Consider the following 25,308-nt stretch of genomic DNA (forward strand, 5'->3'; position numbering starts at 1 on the left):
CAACACTTTAAGGTCAATAAAACACCAGAAAACTTGATCATAAGATTGACCTTGTGAACAACAATTGCGGCTTCTACTTTCTCATATGTGATTGTTTATCCTCACCTTCGATTAGGGCTAGTAAACAAGTTGAACCAACTGAACATGGCATGTTCAAGCTCAACTTGTTTACCAGTGGATTGAGCTTGTGACTTGGTTTGTATTGATGTTTAGCCAACCTGAGTTTGAGCTCGACTTGTTCCTAAATGAGACGGGCCGAACTCGGGTTAACTTGTGTAAAAACATTTCGTGTTATTTATACATTAAATATATGTATATATTATGTTTAATATTTCATATTTTATGTATATATTTTATATGCATCATTCTCTTCGTACCTAAGCCCGACAAAGCCGAACACCCTAGGTTCGAGCTCAACTCATTTAAGCTAAACGAGCTGCTCATGGCTCGGCTTGCCAGCATTACAAATCAATCACGAACAATCAAGAGCTGCTCGGTTCATTTTCCAGCCCTAACTGTGACCAAAGCAAACACGCAAAATTCTTCATATGGAGTTTTTCACATATAAACTTTTCATATGAACGATTTTCACACTTCCAAACTTGACCAAAATTTCCACCACGTAGTCACGTGTCACGTCGATGTACGCCGACATAAATATGCATTGATGTTTTTTTCCCTCGCTCTCTCCGTTTGAAACGAGCGAGAGAATTGCGGAGCTCTGTCCGATTCTCATGGAGAGGCAATCTCCTTTCCCTCTTCTCGACTCTATTCATTCGTCTCCGATCTCTTCTCTGCAATTCTTTGATCTCATTGACCGTCCGCGTTCCCTTCCACTGCCGATCTCATCGATCACATGTTATGTGGGTCAATCGCGGTTAATCGATTGTTTTAATTTTTTCCGTTTCATTTTTCATCGATGTTTAATGTGCTTTGCAGAATTTAGGGTTTCTTTTTCGTCGTTGTAATTGTTTCCCTTTTGCAAATAACATATTGTGCTTACGTTTTCATGTTGGTTCGAAGCGTTTCATGGGTTAGGGTTTTCATTCGTAGCTTTGTGCTGTTTTCAGCTTACATGAATTGGATATTCAGGGTTTTTTTTACTGTAGATTAGATGCCTGTGGGTTTTGTTGCCTATTCTGATTGGTGTATTTCTTCATGATTAACGCGAATTTAGTGGGTTACGGGTTTTGAATTTCGTGGATTGGGTGATCAGGGGCTTTTCGCCATAAAATTGATGGTTGTAGATTTTGTTTCCCGTTCTGATTGGTGGCGTTTTTTCATGATTGATGCGAATTAGGTGGGTTCTCCGGTTTTGATTTCATGTTTCTTGATGTTTATGTTGTTGATAGTTCCGATCATTCTTTCGTGTCCCTAACTTGTGAAGGTTAGGATATATGAAATTCCTATTTTTTTTGGTTTTCCCCCAGTATGTGATTCTCAGAGTATTCAATGTATGTTATGGTCTCACGGAAAATAAGTTTTGGATCTCAAATTGTTTCTTATCGCTTCTTTACATTATGAAACAAGGATTGACATCGAGAATTATATCGTCTGTCTGTGGAATAGGCTGCAATTTCTGCTCACAAGGTGCAAACAGAGACTTGGGGGGTTTCAATAACATTATATCGGTATGTCATCGTCAGATCTACTGAAAGAAGCAGATGCTCCAGACATGGAGACGTGCTTCAGTGCAATAAAAAATGCATCTGAGGACTTCTTCAAGCATGCAAGGGACAAAAGGTTACAGAAAATCGATCGTCAAGTATCCTGCGACGAACCCAGCATGAGGGAGTTTCTTCACCATGCCGTATCTGCTGACCCCCACTTTCTAGAATGCTTAAAAGCCACGGCATCATCGGAGTGTCTGTTATCACCAACCAAACAATCAACTTCAAACACGCCTCGCGCTGGTCATGCTTCCTTCAATCAAAACCAAATAGTGAATGATGCTTGGGAGACCTTGAGGAAATCCATTGCTCTTTTCAAGGGAAAATGGTGGGTACAATTGCTGCACTAGATCACTCAACTGATGATGCTCTAAACTACAACCAGGTGCATGCCTTCTTCTTCTTCTCATTATTTATCTATATGTGCATATTGAAGATGCATAGGTTTTGCACCATTTCTTTGAACATTCTGCAGCGTCTTGTTTGATGATGTAAGTTTTACATTTTCTGTAATTTATGCACAATATTTCAGGGATTTGAAATAAACCTGATTTATTGATCTAGGGAGAAAGCTTGCAACTGATATCCTTTTCACTCTTTTTCTTGTTCTTCCCCTTCCTTCTGCTGAAACATGTCCAGCAACCAGAAATATGTGCTAAACGAAATTATAGCGGTACCATTGTGCCTAGTCCAACGAACAATACATGTCTAATTCACAAGGACTAATAAAAGGAGGAAATATGTGTGTAACAGGTTCCTGAAATTGTTTATGGTCTCTTGCACAAACAAGTGTATGGACCATATATGCAAGACTTCTTTGCCCTTGTTTGTGTTATATTGAGGGTCAGCATTGGTCCCATACTGCTTTGTATTTACCAGAGATAAAGAATCATAGAACTGAATATTCTGTTGTATATATTATGATTGCAATGATGTATTACTGATTAGTCAATCTAGGGAGGGAGTGAACTGGAAGTTGTATGTTTGAATTATGGACAACTTTGTAGTCATGCGTGTATTGTGTTCAGCTATGTCACAGGGATTCGGCTAGCAGGGTGCCGCACCCGCGTCGACGCGACTCGACGCGGGTGCGGGTGCAACACCGGGTGTGGTCAACCCGACCCTGGGTGCGTTGACCGCACCCAGGGTCATTTGTGTCTATTTTTTTATTAATTTTTTTGTCCAATTTTTTTATTAATTTTTTTTGTGTCCAATTTTTTTATTAAAAAAAAATTGTTCTGGGGGGCGCTGCCCCCAAGGCCAGGGGAGGCCCCCCTGGACCCCCCGCCGGCTGACCTCGCCGGGGGGAGCCCCCAGACCCTCCTTTCTGCAAGGGCAAAAACTCTGAATCAAGCTCCACAACTCATCAGCTCGACCCCTCCCCTGCACAAAGAGGGCGCAGGGAGGGGGCTCGACCCCTACCCTGCACAAATTATATATATATATATATATATATATATATATATATATATATATATATATATATATATATATATATATATATATATATATATATATATATATATATATATATTTGCCGCACCCCCGCACCCGCACTCGCACCCGCACTCGCACCCGCACCCATGTGACATAGGTGTTCAGTAAGTAATATAACATAATTATTTATAACTGGCTGATATTCTGAAAACTACCACAATATTTTTTCCATTAAATTACATATATGTTAAAAAAATTGCCTGTATCTATGACAATGATATATGTTTTATGGACACTACTTTTATCCCAACCTACACCTAGATATTCAAATAAAATAATTGCATCATCTTATCTAAAAGATCTTGAGTTTTAATCTCATTAGTGGCAACACCTATCTTGACTACCATAAATAAAAAAGAACACCTACACATGGAATGAAATGAGATTTCATTTGAAATGTGTTTTTTTTAAATAATCTTTTCAAGAGTAAGATCAAAATTGTTTTTTTTATTAGGCTTTATTTGGACAGTGTTTAGGGTATTGGACAGGAAAATGTTTATATTTCATTATTGTGGAAATTGCATTAGGGAATTGGATTTCTTGAGTTCTAAACCCTTGATGCATGTGTGTTTCGTTAGATCAATGACAATTTTCATATGAAAATGTTAGCATACCATTTTGTTTGGGCAGTTTTTTTGTTTTTGAGTTTTCTTGTATGGGGCGGGTTAGTAGGAGATCCTTTCACATTATGTAATTAGATCCAAGGATCCATGGAGGGTGTAAGGGGTTACATGGGGATTAGTGAGGGGTATTTTAGTTATTGGGGCTCATAGGTTCTATATATGCCCCTATGTCAGGGTCGTTTTATATGCTTTTGATCGTTCTTAATGAAAATTAGTTCTCCTTGGCCTCTCTCTTTGTAGAGTGGATGTTTCTCTTGCCTCTTGAGGCGTGAGATTGACTCATTAAGGTTTCTTAGTGAGAATTTTCCCTTTCTTCTTCATCAAGTCACCATCTCCATCTTAGCCGCCCCCCTATCTGCCAATTCTCTTCCATCCAACCCATCTCCTCCATGATAGGCTATCTTTTCTGGTATCAAATCACGATTCTCATTCCATCTTATTAGAAAATTCAAAAAAAGTGTTTGTGATCGAATTCGAGAAAGAATTTCACCACTGGTGTGAAATTCGGGCTAGCTGATTTGGAGTTATGCTCAATTTAATGTGAAATCCACAATCGGTGTAGAGAAATCAATCATCCGAGCGTGAATTCGTGTAGATCGACTCAAACAGGAGTTTCATTAGATTTGAAGCAAAATTAATTGAGATTTAGTGATTTGGAGCATCCAATGTGAGGAATGACTCCTCAACGTGAATAACAAGTGAAGAATAGTTAGATCGATTTCATTTTACTGTGGAGTTCATTTTGGGTTGCTTGGATTTGCATAGATCTAGCATCTGATCATGTTATATTGGAGATCTGAAGTGTTTATGAATGAATTTGGATTGTTAGATGCTAGAATAAATTTGTAGAAGCATGCATGGGTTTCATGTTTGTTGAGTTTTCTTATTTCAACATAAAATTCGGAGGAGATTTTGATGTTTGATTGCTATTTCGTGATGATTAACCTATGGATATGAGTTTGCTGAGCATGGCATCATCGTTTTGATGTTATTCTATGTCACAGGGATTCGGCTAGGAGGGTGCCGCACCCGCGTCGACGCGACTCGACGCGGGTGCGGGTGCCGCACCGGGTGCGGTCAACTCGATCCTGGGTGCGTTGACCGCACCCAGGATCATTAATGTCCATTTTTAAAAAAAAAAAAATTGCCCAAATGGGCTTCGAATTTTTTTTAAAAAAACTTTATGCTAGTCTGTCAGCTGCCTAGCATAAAGTAAGTTTTTCAGTTTTCACGCACAGCTGCTGACAGCAGCTGTCAGCACAGCTGCTGACAGCAGCTGTCAGCTGTGCTGACAGCAGCTGTCAGCTGTGCTGTCAGCTGTGCTGTCAGCACAGCTGCAGCAGCTGTCTGTCAGCACAGCTGCAGCAGCTGTCTGTCAGCTGCTGTCAGCAGCTGCCTGTCAGCTGCTGACAGCAGCTGCCTGACAGCAGCTGCCTGACAGCTGCAAAGTTTAAAAAAAAAACCCCGCCTATTCCCCAACCCCCTTTTTAAAAAAAAACCCCGCCTATTCCCCAACCCCCTTTATATATATATATATATATATATATATATATATTACTTATTACATTTTTGCCCCTGCCGCACCCCCGCACCCGGGTTTTTTGGAAGTGCCGAATCCCCGCACCCGCACCCGCACCCGCACCCGCGCCCGCACCCGCACCCATGTGACATAGATGTTATTAGATCTGTAGTTGGGTGTTTATTTGGCTATTATGTTGAGTTGAAAAAGTATTTGAATTTGGAGAGAAATGTCAATCGTTATTTTTCTTTTCCGGGATATTTGGAGTTATTTGGTGGATACACGTAAATCAGGGAGCTCTCTTGTCTTACAGTGGTCGGTTTGAGCCTCTGTGGTGTTGATCCCACTGGAATTGTGTTGGCGAGCTATCTGTTGCGAATTCCGACAGTTGGTCCAGTAAGAATTACACCAAAAATTTTTGCTCTATAGTTATGTTCTACATAAATTTTGCTGAACAACACCCCAGATTGTTTCAACTTTTGATATTTATTGGAATATCATGTGGAGCTATAGATAATTCTAAAATCTTGAATTGCTGGATTTGGTGAGATATTCATTTCAGAATAGTCGCTTCTTGTACCTTGCTTGGTTTTTGTTCTCTGTTTCAGACTACAGTAGGGCAGAAGTGAATCTGACTTCATGTCCTCACCCACAGCTTAACCCTACCTCATATACACCTGAAAATTGGTACACGACTAGCCTTATTTGTCCTTAACCTAGCTTAATTTACCTCACCCCAAAATTCATTAACAATCTTGACTTACTGACTGTAGGTACTGAATTTTGTCATAAAACAAACCTGTATATTCTAGCTTATTGCACCCTTTTAAACCTCACAATAATTCACCAAAAAATTCTAGAACCTAGCCAATTCACCTACCACCTATGTCACAGGGATTCGGCTAGCAGGGTGCCGCACCCGCGTCGACGCGGGTGCGGTCAACCCGACCCTGGGTGCGTTGACCTCACCCAGAGTCATTTTTGTCCATTTTTTTGGATTTTTTTTTTTAAATTTTTTCCCTATAAAAAGGGCTGCGGAATTTAAAAAAAAATCCAAAAACAATGAATCAGGCTCCATAACTCATCACTTTCATCTTTGGGGACAACCATATAAGATAAAAAAATGGTAAAAAGCAAGTTGGGCACACATTCAGATATACATCTAAAAAAAATCAATGCCTCTGCAAACATAAAACAAAAGGCTTCTCATGAAGGGGGATCAGTAGTTAATAAGTGTGTTGACTTCCATAGCCATCTGCAGGTGTTAACACATGACGATAAAATACACCTTTAAAGTTTAAAAATGACTTGGCGGTTCCATGCATTAATGGACACCAGTAGCTATTTTTGCAATTTTGTGTAAAAATAAGTTACACACTTATTAGCTGTGCATTCAAAATGCACAATTATTAATATGTTTTCCTAATAAAAATTACTAAAATGTCCATGATTGTGACAATTAATACACCTAATCACCATATCAATTTTTATATTTGTTAGGGGCATAAAATTGTGGTGAACGTGCTAACATGCATAAATGTCATGGACCTTAACATCTACCATACATTCATACATATACACTATACATGATATATATATATATATATATATATATATTACATTTTTGCCCCTGCCGCACCCGGGTTTTTTGGAAGTGCCGAATCCCCGCACCCGCACCCGCACCCATGTGACATAGCCTACCACTAAGACCAAACTCAAATTTGGCCTTAACCCTTGTCCTAAACCTTGGTATCAACAACATTTTATTAGCAGCAGGAGCGGTTTATCCTGCTGCAAAATTTAGGATTTACTTGTCAAGGATGGCTACAAAAGGAGCTCATGAAATGGTGAATGGCCTTAGTATTGAGATATGGAACCAAATGTGTGTTTTTTGAGAAGATGATAGCCACCATGGATGAGATGAAAGCGGAGGATAACATTGTAATTCATAGATAAAGTAGTGAAAGGCACATGCTGATCTAGATTGGATTATTCTATGTAGATTTACTTGAAATTTTCTCTAACCCATGTGAGGAACTGGATCAGATTCTTGTTGTAATAAACCAAGTGCTCTCCACACACCTTAAACAAGATGCCAATACAAAGCCCACACAAAGGGCAAAAACACAATAGCTACTTAGGGGCTTAGAGAAACACAACACTTAAAAAATATAGTCTTTATTTCATACACAATGTACACAAAATGCATTACATTACAAGGGGTACAACCCCCATATTTATAGGCAAAAGGGGAGTGAGAGGCTCCCTAAAATATAGCGGTTGGGGCTCCTCAACGGCTAGAAATCTAGCTGTTGGGACCTCCAATAGCTATATTACTATTATATTGTCAAGGACAAAAATGCCCTTGCAATATAACATATTACAAAATAAAAATAAAAATAAAAAACCCCTATTGGGCAAAACCTATTACAAAAAATTACAATGGTTAAAAGATCAAAATATCCCTAGAGGGTAATACATATTACAAGCATATATATATATATATATGCTTATACAACCCATATTTTAACACCCCCTCAGACTCACGGAATGACAACCAAGAGTTTGCCAAGAAGAAAGTGGAATATAGAAGATGGTAGCACCTTAGTGAAGAAGTCCGCTAGTTGATACTCAGATGACACATATGGTAGAGTGATGGTTTTCTTCAGGAACTCTTCACGGACATAATGTCAATCAATTTTGATATTCTTTGCTCGCTCATGAAATGTATGGTTGCTTGCTATGTCACATGAGTGCGGGTGCGGGGATTCGGCACTTCCAAAAAACCTGGGTGCGGGGGTGCGTGTTAAAACATATGTAATATTACATTTATATATATATAAATATAGATGTATATTCACCATAATACTCGATAGGGGTATTATGGTCATTTCACAAGTACCCAATAGGGGTACTTGTTTTATTTCTTTCATTTTGCTGTTTTTTATTTTTGTTTTTTTATTTTTTAAAATATATTTTGGATACCGAAAAGGGGCCCCACAATGGAGTTGTTGGGGCCCCCAACGGTCACAATTGTGACCGTTGGGGGCTCCCAACGACTCTATTGGGAGCCCCTTTGGTCTCCTTTTCTTATAAATAGGGGGAACCCCCCTTGTATGTTGTATTGCTCTTGAGAGCTCCTCTTCAATAATAGTGATATTATTTTTCATGTGTGTAGCCTTTTTATAAGGCCTTTCGTATATCCCTTAGTGGATTTCCTCTCTTATGCTTGTTGCATTTGTCCGTGTGGGACATAGTGAATGCTTTAGCATTCTTGGATTCTTCCGCATATTTCATTACATGGTATCAGAGCCATACGATCTTCTAAGGTAAAATCGTGTATCTCTCTACTTCCTTTTTTTCTTTTCTCTCTCACCTCCATTTTGTAGCAATGGAAGTCAAGATCGATCTATCATTCAAGCTCAATGGGAAAAATTACATGATGTGGGCATCCGCAATGGAGAATAATCTCAAAGGGAAGAAGCTTTGGGGTTATGTAATGGGGACCATTCCGGAACCCCAACTTAAGCTCACAAAGATGGAAGAAGATCAAGAGAAAGCACTTGAAGGCGATGCTCGTCTCAAGGCTATTGAAGATTATCATCATCAAATGGAAGATTGGGAGAGTAACCATGCAAAAATCCTAGCATGGTTTATGAATAATGTTGAACTTAAGGTATGTGCAAATATTGCAAAATTCCGCCGGGCAAATGAAGCTTGGTTTTTTATGAAGGGTATGTTTACCCAAAAGGATCTTGCAAGAGCTTATTTTTTGCAAGAAAAAGTGAGAACCACAAAACAAGGTGACATGAGCATACAAGACTATTATAGTGCTCTAAATCCTTTGTGGGATGAATTAGCTCTTTTAGAGCCTAAATGGGTGTCTATGGAGGATGTGGTACTAAGACAAAAACAAATGGAACAAGATAGATTGTTTCAATTTTTATTTGGGCTTCGTCCCGAATTTGAACAAGTTAGATCCTCACTTCTCCATAGATCCACGTTTCCTCCCTTAGAAGAGGCTATTGCCGAGATTACTCAAGAAGAGACTAGGCATAATATGGGTAAAAGCATTGATGAAGTTCTTGCCGTATCTAAACCCGTCAATCATGTCAAAACATACAAACCACCTCATTTTGGTAAGCAAGGGAGTGGTGGAAGAAAAATGATTATATGTCATCATTGTTATGAGCCGGGGCATATTAAACCCGTTTGCCCAAAGCTAAATGGAGCATTCAAGCCAAAGGTGGCTTCCGTTGAAGAATCATCCACCAAAGAAGATGACGGCAAGAACGTGGATCTCAAAGATACTCTTGGACAAATTTCCTTGGCTCTCCAATAAATTCTAAAGGCTACTTCTTCTACCTTCGGTGCCGCAATTGCCTCATCATCACCTCCCGGTACGTACTTTTGGATTTTAGATTCCGGAGCTTCTTTTCACATGACCCCTCATGAAAATGCATTAACCAATGTGCACACCAATTCAAAAATGTCTTGTGTCTCTACGGCCGATGGAACTTTTCTCAAAATAAATGGTGTTTGAACTCTTGATTCTAAAAATGTTCAAAATTTCCTTGTTCCAAAAGTTAGAATAGTTCCAAAATTAAATCTTAATCTCTTTTCCGTTTCTCAAATAGCCGACCATGGATGTGAAATATCTTTCTCATCCCAAGGGTGCTTTGTGCAGGATCTCCGGTCGGGGAAGCGGATTGGGCAAGGCCATAGGAAGGGAGACCTTTATTTTATGGATAATTTAATGCTTCCAAATACCTCATTTTGTACTTATGTCCAAGACAAAAATATTGAAACTTGGCATAAAAGGCTTGGACATCCAAGTTACTCTAAAATGTATCTTTTTCCTTTTGGACACAAGTTTTGTAAAGAAAAAGATATCACTTGCAAAGATTGCATTTTTGGCAAAATGAAGTCTACTCCTTTTCCTATTAGATCCTTTGTGACAACAAGACCTTTTGAATTGGTGCATTCCGATGTTTGGGGGCCATCTCCGGTTCTATCTAAAGGTGGTTATTCGTATTATGTTACTTTTATTGATGATTATACTAGATATGTATGGATTTATTTTCTTAACTTTAAATCAGAAGTTTTTAACTTCTTTACAGAATTCCATGCAAAAGTTCAAAATCAATTTCAAAGTCAAATATTCATTCTTAGATCCGATTCGGGTAGAGAGTACTTATCAAATGATTTTCAATCATATCTAAAACAACATGGCATTTGTCATAAAAAATCTTGCCCAAGAACTCCTCAACAAAATGGTCTAGCGGAAAGAAAACATAGGCATATTTTGGAAACCACTAGATCCTTACTCATTTCTAAAAATATTCCTAAAAATTTTTGGGCCGAAGCCGTGTTAACCTCCACCTATTTAATCAATAGGATGCCATCTTCAAAATTGAACAATATCTCTCCTTATGAAAAACTTTTTAATATGACACCCGACTACAATCGTCTTCGAATTTTTGGGTGTAAATGCTTCGTTCTCTTACATAAAAGAGATAATTTGTCACCTAAAGCAATATAATGTGTATTTTTAGGATATGGTGAAAATAAAAAACGCTATAGATGCTTTGACCATAAAAACAATAAGTTATTTGTCTCCAAAGATGTGACCTTTTTAGAAGATGAAAATGGATTTGACATATTCGAAAAATCAAATGAAATTGAATATATGTTTATCAATGATCTTTTAGAAGATTCAAATGATGACTCTTTGAGTCATCCGGAAGTTTTAGAAAATACTCATGATTCTCATGATAATGATGTATCACCAACTAATGGTGACAATCTCCAAGTATACACTCGGCGTGAGGAAGCCCAACCTATTAGTGCTTTAGAAAAATTCTTGCGGCTTAATAAACCCCTAGAAGAGACCTCCCTTAGGCGTTCTTCTAGAGAATCAATTCCACCTAATAGGTTTGTCTCATATGAAACTCTCTCACCTAAATATAGAGCTTGTCTAATAGCCTTGCATTCTTACTATGAACCTTCCCATTATAATCAAGCAAAAAGTATACCTCATTGGGTTGAAGCAATGAAAGTTGAACTAGATGCTTTAAATAAAGCTAAAACTTGGGAAATAGTTCACCTTCCTCCAAATAAGAAAGCTATAGGATGTCGATGGGTCTACAAAGTCAAAACAAAAAGTGATGGTTCCCTAGAACGTTATAAAGCTAGATTAGTTGCTAAGGGATACTCACAAGAGTATGACATCGATTATGAGGAGACTTTTGCTCCCGTGGCTCGCATGACAAGCGTTAGAACTTTAATTACGGTAGAATCATCTAAGAAATGGCCTATATTCCAATTAGATGTTAAAAATGCCTTTCTTAATGGTCAGTTGAATGAAGAAGTATATATGGACCCTCCGTCGGGAATCAGTGTTAACCCAGGTCAAACCCTTCGGTTATTAAAAGCTTTATATGGTCTTAAACAAGCCCCTAAGGCTTGGTATGATAGATTTAGTGCTATCATGTTACAATTGGGATTTCGCTCATGTTATACTGACACTGCTCTTTTTGTTAAACGTGCAGGTAATATTATCATCATCCTTCTGCTTTATGTTGATGATATGATCATCACTGGCAATGATGAAAGTGGTATTCTTAAAGTTAAAAATATGTTAAAACATAATTTTGATATGTCTGATCTGGGTTTTCTCAGGTACTTTCTTGGTATAGAAGTTGCATACTCTCCTCGAGGGTATATATTGTCATAGATGAAGCTTGCTGCAGACATATGTTCCAAATCTGGGATTTCAGATGATAAAAAGGTGGAGACTCCCGAGGTTATCAATGCTAAACTACGACTGGAGGATGGAGTTCTGCTGGATGATCCTACGCCCTACAGTCAACTCATAGGCTCCCTCACCTATCTGACTATCACCAGGCCGGATATTGCTCATGCTGTGCACTCTGCAAGTCAATTTCAGCATGCTCCTACATCTGTGCATATGAGTGCTGTGCTCCAGATCATTCGATATATTAAAAATACTTTGACTAAAGGACTATTCCTATCCTCAATCTCTTCCTTAGATTTACTAGCTTATACTGATGCTGACTGGGGAGGAAACCCAAATGATCGAATCTCAACTACTGGCTTTTGTGTTTTCCTAGGAGATTCACTAATTGCTTGGAGGTGCAAGAAACAGCAGAAAGTCTCATTGTCTTCTACTGAAGCAGAATACAGGGCTATGGTAACTACTACAATGGAGCTGGTATGGCTTCGAAGTCTTCTTCAAGATATGGGAGTCGAAATTACTGGGGCTTCGAAGCTTTGTTGCGACAACAAAAGTGCCATCTACATTACCAGCAACCATACTTTCCATGAGAGGACTAAACATATTGAAATGGACTGTCATTATGTACGTGATGAATATCTTCGTGGGACAGTTACACTGCCATATGTCACTTCAGAATATCAACTTGCAGATTTCTTCACCAAAGCCCTGCCTGCTCCTCGCTTCTTGTTCCTTCTTGGCAAACTTTCGGTCATTCCCCCGTAAAGTTTGAGGGGGGGGGGGGTGTTAAAACATATGTAATATTACATCTATATATATATAAATATAGATGTATATTCACCATAATATCCGATAGGGGTATTATGGTCATTTCACAAGTACCCAATAGGGGTACTTGTTTTATTTCTTTCATTTTGCTGTTTTTTATTTTTGTTTTTTTATTTTTTAAAATATATTTTGGATACCGAAAAGGGGCCCCACAATGGAGTCGTTGGGGCCCCCAACGACTCTATTGGGAGCCCCTTTGGTCTCCTTTTCTTATAAATAGGGGGAACCCCCCTTGTATGTTGTATTGCTCTTGAGAGCTTCTCTTCAATAATAGTGATATTATTTTTCATGTGTGTAGCCTTTTTATAAGGCCTTTCGTATATCCCTTAGTGGATTTCCTCTCTTATGCTTGTTGCATTTGTCCGTGTGGGACATAGTGAATGCTTTAGCATTCTTGGATTCTTCCGCATATTTCATTACACGCAGGTGCGCGGGTGCTGACTCACATAATGAGCCCACCTGGTTGTGAGGTAAAACTCCGGGTTGAGGACATGACCATCCAGCCTCACGAGCCTCAAAGCAATGGCAGCCTCAGTGGGATTTGATCCAGATTCTTCAACTTGAGAAAACAAACACATTTTTGTATTGCGTGAATGTGCTACTTATGTGGCCTCCCACCTTTTCACAAAGGTGTCCACATTGGCCTCTGAGCCTTTCGAAAGTCTTGATGCCCCTGCGGGAAGGGGCTCCTTTTTCCTTCATAAGGTTAAGGATGCCCTTGGAGACCCCTTGAAGTTCCGAACCCCTTGCTTTGAGGCTTGATCGAGATGTTGAAACAGTTCTGAAAACTGGATTCATGGGGCTCTGAATCGAGCTTGAGTCCACGACCCGGGTCCGTTTGGGGTGTATAAAATCCAACGAAATGGGTAAAAACCAGGGGAGCGTCCGATTCATATTCAACCGAACAACCTGGCCTGATCTCACGTTTTTCAAGAATGAGGAATCCCGACCAACTGTCTGTCACGATAGGAGGGAAGGAGAAGGGCGGGGGAGGCAGGCCAGGTGTCAGCACCTGCTCCGCTGATATGTGCCTTGCATCTGGGTATCCATATTCCATCGTATGAGTATCCTGCAGATGATATGACCCGTCATTGCAGCTTTCCATAGGGTTGGGTTTCCAGGTGTCCATAGTTTCATGACCCTCGTTGATCACCATGTTCGTTCCTAATTGCACGGTGAGCTCTTGGCGACGATTATCAGGCGTATAGCGGTGGTTTTTGGAAGGGATGGTCGAGCTTGCCATGGCGGGAAATTTGGGACAGAATCCTCTCTGAAGTAGGGTCTGGCCTCAATTTCGACAGGTGCCGACTATAGTACTCTGTTGCGACAAGGATGCTGATTTGCGGGCCTGTGGTTGGGCTTGGACGGGACGGAGGAGAAGGAGGCTATTAGCGATGGTGGTTCCGGTATCGCCGTGAGATCTTGACCAACGTCCACCCATTAGGCTCCACTTCTGTCATTCTTTCAAGGATTTTCGGTCTCTACCCACACCAGTTGCCGGTATGGGCTATAGATCTACACATGACACATAAATGAATTGTGTTCTCATACGCCACCACCTATGTCTAGGGTCGGCTTAATTCAATCGTGATTTTGACCTCCGACGAGGGAATAAAATCCAGTGGGATTTTCATTCGCACCCTAGCGAATTGTCGTTGTTCCTTCGTTTTGGTGAAGGGGTCCGCTCCTAGGTAAGAGCAGGTTGTAGCTTATCAGTGATTGACTGAGTTTCTAACGTTTTTGGATTTTGTTTACTAAGAATCCATGCTTGGATATAAGCTTAATATCTATTTTTTTTATAAATATCCAGGAGGTTTTCTGTTTAATCAATGGTCACTTTGTGTTTCAAAGGGATGGAATTTATGCTTTTGTCTTTTGTATGCATTACGTTCCAATGCTGGACTTCCTTTATTTGAAAGCATCATATTTTCTTGTTGATTAGATTAGGATAATTATTTTCATGGGTTTTAGATCAGTTGTACCACGTTAAGGTTTTTCCTTTTGATGAAAGTTATATTCCCCCCAAGATTTTTTTTTAAAATTCCGCAACCCATTTTATAGGGCAATTTTAAAAAAAAAATCCAAAAAAAAAAGATCGAAATGACCCTGGGTGCGGTCAACGCACCCAGGGTCGGGTTGACCGCATCCGGTGCCGCACCCGCGTCGAGTCACGTCGACGCGGGTGCGACACCCTGCTAGCCGAATCCCTGTTACATAGGTTGTTTGCGATATAAAAGATGATATAGAAGACACTTTTATTATCAAAACATAATCTTGACGGTGTAGATATGAAAACTCTCAAGTCTTCGACTAATTGTTGTAACCACACCAACTCAGAAATCACAGTGGCCATTGCACAATACTCAATTTTTGTGGAAGATAGGAACACCTTCTGTTGTTTCTTGCATCTCTAAGATATCAATGAATCACCTAAAAAAACACAAAAACTAGTGGCGGAACGATGATCATTTACATCTCCTCCCCAATCAGAGTCAGTATATGCAATAACATCTAATGAGGATGAAGATGATAAAAACAAACCATGATTGATAGTATTTTTAACATATCTAACTATTCTCATCACAACACTCATATGTACTATAGTGGGAGAATGCTGAAATTGGTTAGCAGTATGAATGAACAATATCATGACGAGTAATAGAAAGGTAAGTTAAGGCGCCAATCATTTGGCAATATGGAGTTTGATCTTTCATAGGTTCTTCATCATCTTTCTTTAATTTTGCATTGATGACCTCTTGTGTGTCCACTCCCTTTTCATCCGTAAGACTCGACTTTTGAATTATCTCGGCTACATACTTAGTCTGAGACAAAAAATACCCTCGGGGTGAGTAAGCAACTTCTATCCCAAGAAAATATTAAACAAAGTCAAGATCTGTTATATAAATTTTTTTTAGAATATCATTGATATGACTAACTCCCTATTTATCACCTCCTGTAATAATCATATCGTCTACATAGAGGAGCAAAATAACTATACTATCATCAGAGGACTTAACAAACAAGACAATATCAGTATAACAAGATCTAAATCTTAGTTGAACCATCATATTACTAAAACGATCATACAAAGCCTTAGGAGCTTGTTTTAGACCATACAAAGCCTTTCGTAATCACTTTTAAATGTGCCAAACCTAACCCTGGTAGAGGTTCCATATAGACTTCTTCATTACGTGTTTCATTTAAAAAGATATTTTTAACATTCATTTTAAAGACAAACCATTTTCTAATAGATGTGATGGTGATGAGAGTTCCAACTGTGGTCATCCTAGCTATTGGGGCAAATGTTTCCTCATAATCCATCACATATTCTTGACTATGCCCTTTGGTGACTAACCTAGCTTTGTATTTTTCTAATGTTTTATTACTTTTGGTTTTAATTTTATAGACCCATCGACATCCTATGGTTTTCTTTCCTATAAGTAATGATTGAATCTCTCAAGTTTTGGCTTTTTCTAAGGCTTCTAATTCATTATTCACAACCTCAATCCATTCATGATGATTTTTGACCTCATTATAGTGACTTTTTCTAAAGCTGCCTAGGCTTTTTTTAAAAGTCTAGTTTTTTTTTAATTTTTTTTGAACGTTTTTTTTAAGACATATCATTTGTTTTCTTCTTCAAGGAGAAGAAGAAGAAAGAGAAGACAATATACATGTTTTTTATTATTTTTTTATTATTATTTTTATTTTGGGTACTGCCTAGGCCCGCTTAGGCCTATGACAACTAAGGGATCATGAGGAATAAATTATAATGGAGTTAGTAGATATTTCCTTGAATGTAATTGTAAATGGGGCTAATGTAATCTCATGGAGATTGAGACTTTAGATGATCCACACCTTCATGCAAGGAGATGAAAGAAGACCTACGAAGACAAGAAGTGGAGCTAAGAAAAGGATCAGCCACACTCACAAGTATTGCCTTGAGAACAGGGCGAATTTGAAGAGGGTGGGATTGATAGCATACAATTTTGTTTGGTTATTTTTTTTGTTTTTTAGTCTTCTTGTATGGTGCGGTTTAGTAGGAGATCCTCTCACATCATGTAATTAGATCCATGGAAGGTGTAAGGGGTTAATTGGGGATTAGTGAGGAGTATTTTAGTCATTGGGGCTCATGGGTGGTTCTATATATGCCTCCTTGTTAGGGTTATCTCATATGCTTTTGATCCTTCTTAATGAGAATTACTTTCCCTTGGTCTCTTTCTTTGTGGAGTGGATGTGGCTCTTGCCTCTTGAGGCTTGAGATTGACTCATTAGGGTTTCTTAGTGAGAATTTTCCCTTCTTCATCAAGTTACCCTTTCCACCTTAGTCGACCCCCCCTTATCTCCCAATTTCCCTCCATCAGCGGCTACCAGAAAACAATTAAAAAAGGTTCTAAGTATGATCTTGGTCATCCACACAAGAAATGGACAAGCATAATGTCCTCAACACAGTCCTCCCTCTTTTCCAGATGAGGTATCTCCTTATCTTCTGCTGCTGTTGGAGCTCGTTGGATTCTGCACTTCATGTTCCCACCTGCCAACAAATAATTGAAAATTGAGGACACATTTTCATATGATAATTATTCTGAATGCAACAAAACATGCACTGAATTCTTTATCAGTTTAGAAAGATAGTGCTAGAGCAATAGCCATCCCTATGTCAATGGTCTGGGTCGGGTACCCGACCCACCCGAACCCGTTTGATCGGGTTTGATAATAGTTTTTAAACAGTTCAGTATCAGATTCGGTTTTAGAACAGAATCCGAAAAGACACTTAATATTGCGAAGAGTCAAACATTTTGTTTTGGGAAAACACACTGGCAGCCCATGCATTCAAAACATTCCAGAGCTCAATAAATGCATGACACAACTTTTAAAAAGCTTCAGCCACATTTTTTATTTTGCACTTTTTACGAAATTTGTCATAAATGCACTAGCACAAAAAGTATAGCTACATAGCCCAACTCATCCCGGTAATAAATGCTTAATGTTTGCCTCAGTTTTAAATTTTTTTTATTATTAGTTTGAACTTCACCTAACTTATTGAACCCAGATCCGGTACAACTTTTTTCATCCGAACCCGAATCTGATTAAGCAATACCCGATTAGGTTGGATTCAGTAATGTTTAGATCCAAACCGAATCCGGCCCATTTACATCCCTGGATGGTTCCAGTTTACCAGTCTCAGACTCTCAGCACTGCCAGGGTAGAAATCTGCTATTGTGTATCCTATTCCTATATACTCATGGTATTTGTACCATCCGGAGAGGAAAAACCATTAAGATACAAAAGGAAAAAAAACAGGAGACCAGGGATTTATCTGTCTGCATTTGTATGTCATGTTAGGCTTATTTTAGCATTTTTATTGATTTCATTAATTTGTGTTGTGCTTCTTCAGTTGTCAATGTGAACATTGAACAATTATGTCATTCTAAAGTTCATACGATTGTCCTAATTTGCATGGTTTAGTTTGATATGTCATAATCACATAAAAACGATGCTTATCAGAATTTATCTCTTAGCTTTTGTGTCTACTCATTTATACTATGCTCAACAAAGGCTTCATGATTTTGGAAGGGTAAAAGATTGCAAATCTTGACATTTGTACTTGGACTAGATTAGCTGATCTTTAATATTTGGTACTTCTTGATGTTGGGCATGTTCCAGTTGGTATGTGTATTGAGTGTTGCATTCTGTTATCTTTTAGGTATTTGTCAGAGATTTTGTTCCAAGTGGTTTAGCTTTCTTGATGAATAATGAACCAGCGATAGTAAAAAATTTCCTTTTGAGGACCCTTGGACTTCAGTCATTGGTGAAGCATGTTGATTGCTTCACTCTTGGGCAAGGAGTTATGCCAGCAAGTTTCAAGATTCTCCACAATCATGCAAGAGGTACTGACACAACAGTTGCTGATTTTGGAGGAACTGCTATTGGAAGAGTAGCACCAGTTGATTCTGGGTTTTGGTGGATATTCATGTTGCATGCTTACACAAAAGCTACAGGAGACCATTCCCCAAACAGGAATGAGGTTGATATTATCGCTTTGCCTTTCTGAGGGATTTGACATTTTTTCAACTCTTCTTTGTGCAGATGGTTGCTGTATGGTTGACCGTAGAATGGTGAGCATTTATATGGTGATTTATTTTTATGTTCTGGAAGAAGTTTGCAAATTTTTTTCTTTTTGTGATCAGCTCGAAATATTTTCATGGAAGTTTCTCACCCCTTTCTTATAAACATTTCTTAGGCTGTTGTGTGGAACATTTGCAATATGCATGGCATGCACTTTCTTCTTTTCTGAAATGTTTCCTTTAGGAATCACTAGTAAGTGATTATTGACATTGGTTATTTTGAGATTCATTGTTATGATCAGTGTTGTGAAAAGCGTTGAGGCGTAGCGGGGCGCTCCACCAAAAACTGAGGCAAGTCGTAAGCCTCAATTTTTTTTTTTGAAAACTTAAAAAAATTATAAAATAATGTTTAAAAATACAAATAAATAAAGAAATGCTTTATTAATGAAGTAACAACTAATAAGAAATAGAATATCTCAAATCAGTACTAAAAAATATAAGATTAACATATAAAAGTAACTAAAAAACTGATTACATAACTGAAAAACTAATTATATAATTGAAAAATATAATGTCCTATAAAGCAACAACCAATAAGCAATAGAAAATCTTAAATAAGTACTAAAAAATATGAGATTAACATATAAAAAGCAAAATAAACTAATTAAAAGCTTACTAATTAAAAATAAAAGTAAGATAATCTAATTAATTCAAAGTAACTAAGAAACTGATTACATAACTGAAAAAATAATTATAAGTACTAAAAAATATGAGATTAACATTCTTCTTCTTCTTCCTAATTAATAATAAAAGTAAATAATCTAATTAATTCAAAGTAACTAAGAAACTGATTACATAACTGGAAAACTAATTATATGTACTAAAAAATATGAGAGACTTCTTCTTCTCAAGGTGAGGCGCGCCTTTTGTGCCTCAAGGCGTGTTTTTGATAGCACTGGTTATGATTATATCGGTCTGTGAATTTCATGGATAATAGACATCTCAAAGAATAACACAGTTTATCTTGGCATCAATTGTAAAACCAGGGGCACAAATGCTGCTCCCTGAGACTCAGTATGTTGAAAGTGAATATTGGTTATGAATACCTTGTTGTCAATTCACCAATTGAACCTTGTGAAAATGCCAATTCAATAAATACTTTTTCCTTTATTCTTCTAAGTAAAATTGTGCAGTCATTGTTATTCTCCTTTTCCATAAAGTGATTGGAGAAGTGTGAGGAGATTGACTCAAACATATTTGCACTGGTACTTCATAAGCATGCTTTGCTGGCTATCTGGATTACCTACCTATACACACTTCTGATATTTGATTTTATTTGTTTTTATTCTGGAAGCACTAATGGGCTCTACCATGAGGTACGTTAGCATGCATTATGTGATCAATGGAGACTTGTTTTGTTGGTTGCCATTTTTTATTATATCCTATAATCATAGTGAAAATTGTTTGTTGTATGGAGTATCTATCTTTTACATACTGATGCTTATTAGCGGTATCATCTCACTAAATGCTGTCCTTTTCTTTTGCAAGCGTTTTTTTGTGTAATAGTTCCACAACATGTCACTCTTATATGCTAAATGAAGACTAATATTTGTGAGAAGAGGCTAATACGTTTGCTCATCGGACCTAGCATTTGCACTATGTAATCTTTTCTTTTTAATCCAGGCATTTTTTTTATACTTTTAAATGCAGTGTATCTAGCTGCATATTTCTTATTGTCATTATCTTTATCAAGAACTCCTATACATAATTCTTCTTTCAGGGTATTTATGGTTATCCTATTGAGATACAAGCATTGTTCTTTATGGCATTTAGGTGTGCTCGTCGGCTTCTGGCTTCTGAGGGCAGAAGGTGGTGGGGAAGGATTCATAGCAATGATAGACAAAAGATTACATGCTCTCAGATATCATTTGCGCAATTATTTCTGGCTTGATTTTCAACAACTAAACAATATTTATCGTTACAAGACTGAAGAATACTCTCATACTGCTGTTAACAAGTTCAATGTTAATCCCGAATCAATCCCAGATTGGTTATTTGACTTCATGCCAACAAATGGTGGATACTTCATTGGGAATGTCAGTCCAGCTCGAATGCATTTCAGATGGTTCACTTTGGGCAACTGCATAGCAATTTTGTCATCGTTAGCTACTCAGGAACAATCCAAGGCTATAATGGATCTTATTGAGAAGAGATGGGAGGATCTTGTTGGTGAAATGCCTCTTAAGGTCACCAATCCAGCTCTGGAGAGTCATGAATGGCAGATAGTCACAGGTTATGATCCTAAAAACACAAGATGGAGTTATCATAATGGTGGCTCTTGGCCAGGTGAGGGCATGTCTTTCTCTCTCTCTCTCTCTCTCACACACACACACACAACAACAACAACAACAACAACAACAATAACCACAAAGGGGAGAAGAACTTGTAGCAAAGTGCTGAGTCTCCATCTCCTTTTTGCATTGCTCTTCCCTGATGTGCATGCTTTCTTTCTTTGTTGTCTGAATTCTGCATACATGCAAACTGCTGAGCTGCTTGAGGGCATTTTTGGCTTCAATCCAGTGGTTGCCTGTAAAAGGAGAATGTTATTCACTCAAGCATGTTGTTGTTTATGTATACCCGTATATAATAACCTTTCTCCTTTTCTTTTTTGTTTTTGGGTATCCAAACTCCGGGTTGCCCTCAGATAGAGTGGCTCTAAATGGTCCAACTGTTAACATATGGACTTATATTATTCATAACTACACTTTTGTGGCCAAAAGAGAGATGCTGCAAAGCTGAAAGCCATGTCACATGGATATGGGGATACCGGCATTTTTACGAAGTTTCCAATGAGTAGTATATGGGGTGGGGTGGGGTGGAAGTACAGAGCGTGAATCAAAATGGAACATCTCTGACATAGGCCGAAAGTTTATTGCTCTACTTTGTAGTTCTGGCCATGGTCTGTCCAGTTTTTTTCTGCTCATTAGTTTTGGTGTTTGTTCTGATGATGGTTTTGATTCTTGGCTCCTGGTTTTAGCGGCATTAAACCAGTTGCTTGCATGTATCCCTGCTTCCAAAGATGCGTCCATGTGATGTAGCTAGCTGACTTTAGCTTGGCAGTTTCATCTAATGAGAACTATGTTTATGCAGTTCTTCTGTGGTTGCTCACAGCAGCTTGCATTAAAACAGGGAGACCAGACATAGCAAGAAAGGCTCTTGAGCTTGCTGAAGGTAGGCTTCACAAGGATGGCTGGCCAGAGTATTATGATGGTAAAACTGGTCAGTATATTGGCAAACAGACACACAAGATTCAAATCTGGTAAATTGCTGGTTATTTGGTCTCCAAGATGATGCTTGAAGATCCCTCCCATATGGGCATGGTCTCACTTGAGGAGGAGAAGATCAAACCTTCACTTGTTCTGTCGACCACATTTTGTTGCTGAGCCACATACAAACAGGATTTTTTTTCTCGAGCTGCTTAAGCAAAGGTTTATGCTAGTCCAATCTACCTATACACAAGTAACTTACATTTGGTATGAGAAGCTCTCTTTTTTGCCTCTGCCGACTCAACTAGGGACCATAACCAGCAACCAGGCATGCAGCCTCTTTTACACCAATTTGGCTAATTTAATCATTTTATTTGAATTAGTATTGGGTTTCTCATAGTTTGAACATTTTAGTCATTTTACCTGTATCGAGTGTTGATGTTACAATCACATCTTTTGATATGTGTTTGTATCATTAAACGTGTGTGTGGAGAGAGAGAGAGAGAGAGAGAGAGAGAGAGAGAGAGAGAGAGAGAGAGAGAGAGAGAGAGAGAGAGAGAGTTGTGGTTGATCAAAGGTAAGCCATTGGTTGCTGGCTTGCATGCGTTCACTCATCAAAGTCAAGTGTGAGTGGATCTAATTTCCATGTGATATGGAGGTTTACTGCTTGCATTAGGAACACTAAGGCATTGGCTAATTGTTTAAATTTTGGAAAATGATGGTGACGCGTTTTTCTTAAAACCCCCGCAATTTGCCAAAATCTGTATGATGACCAAAATTGCAATAGCCAACTTCGTTAGAACTTTTTTACCCTGTGCATGTGTGAAACTTATGAAGTTTGCGCGATATATCACTCCGTTTGTCTGTATATGCATTACTTGGGCAGAAACTAATAATTAAACTTCATGCAAGTACCTGTTTATATATTATATTTTGTTCTACGTGCACAACGACCTTAAACTAAATTTATGTTGCCACTCTTAATTCTTGAGAAGTCAGAGTTCGATCATATGGTACGAGTGAGATAAAAAAATAATGAATGACTATCGATTAGTTAATTAGTGAGTAGTTGTAGTTGCTTGCAAGGAAGGCCAACAATGTTGATCCTGGTTTATGAATCTATGCAATACGTCTGGGCAGTCAGACTTTGATCATATGGTATGGGTGAGATAGGAAAGTGATGGATGACTAGCAATTCCAGTTGATCAGTTAGTAGTTGCTCGCAAAGAAGGCCAATGATATAGATCCTGGTCTATTGATCTTGAGCAAGTTCATTTTTTGAATAAATAAAATAAATGCAATGTATCGACATATTCAATTTTGAATGAATGATTGTAACGTTAATTTTGAATGAATGAATGTAATTTCTGAAAATATTTATTTTTTTAAATGAATGGAATGAATATAATGTATGAGCATGTTTATTTCATTCAAAAAATTGTAGGTCCCTACTAGAACTACCTAATAGTCTTTGTCGGTTGAGTTCTCTTAAGAGCCTCAGACTTCAAGACTGCTCAAGTTTGCTTGCTTTGCCAGAACCAATTGGAGACATGGAATCATTAGAAGAGCTCATCCTCGATGGCTGTTTCAGTTTGGTTAAGGTTGATGAAACCATTGGGCTCCTTAACAAGTTGACTTTGTTGAACATGTGGTACTGTAGCGGCCACTTATGTATGAGGATGTTCAGATTAACTTTACATATATTTTTATGCAAACGTCGTGAAGTATGTGTGGATTAAGTAAAATATTTGCGAGGTTACGAGGGTTCAGTATAACAAGAAGTTCACATATTTTTTTATGCAATTTTTGTATCATATAGGTGCACTTAAGTAGGCATTTGTGAAGTTTTGAGGTTTGGGCTTAAACAAATGTTTACAAATATTAATATGCGAACTTTGTGATGTTAAAAAAAAAACACAGGAACCTCTTTTTAAGTGGGAGTTTTGATACCTGACGAGAGGAGTGATATGTCACAAGGATTTTGTGAGTTTTTCACATGCAAAGGTACAAAAGGTTCTAACAAAGTTGGCTATTTGCAGGAGTATTTAGAAAAACACATCATTTTTTATACTTAGATTTCACCTTCCAAAAACCTTGCTTTAGAGATGAATGAGTATGTTAATAGGCTAAAGAAATAGCTTACAGTCTCTGTTAAATGTCATAAGCTTTTCCAGTACCCGAAACACTCTTGAAATTCCAAGTGCCTCGTATAGAAAGCTTGAGGCCACAAAAGCAGGCTTTGCACATGTTGGGATGAACATGCTAATATTTAGATTTTTTAAAGATTGCGTGAATGCAAATCACATTACAACTCTTTCTCAAGTTTTTACAACCATTAGAAAATGCAAGTTGTGATTGTGATTCTCACTTAAGAACACTCCTTGAAACTTGAAGAAGTTGATCACAAGGCTGACCTTGTGACCAATTTTCTTTGTGATCAACTTTCTCAAATGTGATGGCTTATTCCACTTGTGACCAAAGCAAATGTGTGGCCTCTTTCCTTTCAAAAAGATCCATTTTGGAGGGAACTGGGCAGAGGTATAAACCCATCTTGACAGGAAAGTGTTTTTTTTGTTTTTCCATTTATTATGCGAGTCCCACCGTATGTTTCTCTTAGACATGTTTGGTTCACCCTTGGTAGAAAAGATGTCCTATTTCTTACCAGAAGCGAGCCTCTTTCATGCTGTCATAAACTTTCCCAGTCCCTTCAGTCATCATTATGCTTATCTAAGTCATGGACTCTTGTGCATGCATTCACCATAGATACTGGCACTTTCATGGCCCCAATGACTATGAGGGTGACAAACATGTGGGCCTCAGAGATTCAACAAAACTCAGACACGTGTTATTTGCCAAGGGGGGTCACCATTTTTTATTTTTGTGCAATTACGTTGCACCTGACTCCGAATCCAATTAGCCAATATCCCATTAAGTTGAATCCAGTAATGCCTCCTAACTGTTTCATTACATCCTTCAAATTCAGAACACCAATATCTGAATTGAGGATGAAAATGGATTGAACGGTGAGTACCAAGGGCAATATGCCCATCAAATCAGTTTGGTTTGGATATCATATCAGACTA

At 38.2% G+C, this 25,308-nt stretch overlaps 1 pseudogene across 1 annotated transcript; it reads left to right on the forward strand.

Annotated features, from left to right (window-relative positions):
* Nucleotides 1-1,617: 1,617 nt before the first annotated feature.
* LOC149826877 (putative alkaline/neutral invertase F) lies at nucleotides 1,618-22,601 on the forward strand (annotated as a pseudogene). Its single transcript, XR_016435116.1, has 5 exons — nucleotides 1,618-2,055; nucleotides 10,331-10,333; nucleotides 18,599-19,010; nucleotides 20,740-21,305; nucleotides 22,110-22,601. The product of XR_016435116.1 is annotated as a putative alkaline/neutral invertase F (transcript).
* Nucleotides 22,602-25,308: the final 2,707 nt, after the last annotated feature.

This window comes from Nuphar pumila, chromosome 10, assembly GCF_984573655.1.
Source record: "Nuphar pumila chromosome 10, dmNupPumi1.hap1.1, whole genome shotgun sequence".
Classification (NCBI taxonomy): domain Eukaryota; kingdom Viridiplantae; phylum Streptophyta; class Magnoliopsida; order Nymphaeales; family Nymphaeaceae; genus Nuphar; species Nuphar pumila.